This window comes from Octopus bimaculoides, chromosome 6, assembly GCF_001194135.2.
Source record: "Octopus bimaculoides isolate UCB-OBI-ISO-001 chromosome 6, ASM119413v2, whole genome shotgun sequence".
NCBI classification, from domain to species: Eukaryota; Metazoa; Mollusca; class Cephalopoda; order Octopoda; family Octopodidae; genus Octopus; species Octopus bimaculoides.
This window is the reverse complement of record NC_068986.1, coordinates 99,217,749-99,218,883: the sequence shown is the minus strand read 5'-3', so window position 1 is coordinate 99,218,883 and position 1,135 is coordinate 99,217,749.

Below are 1,135 nucleotides of genomic sequence, written 5' to 3'. Positions count from 1 at the left end.
CATTAATGGAGCCATCTCAGCTAACATGTCAACTATATAGCCATGCTGTTCTCTTCCGCTTCCATGTGTTTCTTCCATGTAAAAGGGAGGTATCTGGAGAAAACAAAAACAACCCGTTAAGTAAGAATATAAAATTGTCGGGTAAAAAGACACAGAACTATGTAAACGCCACCTAATTTGTCAGTTACATGGGTGATAATGTACAGGAAGCAGCAGATAACCTCCGATTTGTAGTCTTGGTAAACGTTTCGTTAACAAACGCACAATGTGCTTTGATTTAAACCCTTTTGGTAGCTGAAAAATAAAACGATGAAACATTAGCAGCATGAAGGCGCCATTATTGCTTAAACTCATAAGCGTCATACTTACATGTTTTAGTCATTGCAGTGCGGTCATGCTGGGGCACCGCCTTAAAAGGTTTTTAATTGAACGAATAGAACAAGCTTGGTACTTAACCTATCAGTCGGTTGCTAACAAAGGATTCACACTTCGTTCGCCCGATCTATTAGAAAAAAACTATGAAATCTTCGGATCATATCATACCGTCTTGATAAGAGGAAGCATTAGACAAGGTAATCCTATATATTAGATATTAGAGAAAAATCTGGATGATCAAGGCTAGAATGCCTTCGATCCAAGGTCCGCTTGGTCAGGGTTGACCTGGAACTAAACAACAACAATAATAATCAACCACCTCCAGCCAGAAGTATTCTTCTTTAAGATTTATTAAGTTACTAAGTTTTCTGCTTCTTTCGTATAAATCTTATAGAATGAAAAACTTTTATATTGGTTTCTGATGTAAATAACAAACATTTTATATTAATTTGAATATTAATAGACGTATGAATAGTGACAATATTCTTAATTAGGTAGGCAATCCATCAGAAGTGATAAATTATTTTAGTACCCGGACAAGAGACAATGAAAAACACTTACTTGGAACGTAGAAACCTTGATAACCTTTTTCGCGGGATTCTAGAAAATAAAAAGAAAGCATTGCTTCATAATTATCTCAAAATATTTCACAAAAATATTGAATGATGAAATATCTATATTGGAAGATAACTGACAACAAACATACATATTCTGAAAACTGGTCTTGGAGTAGGTTTTGTGTTGCCTTGATTATGGAATT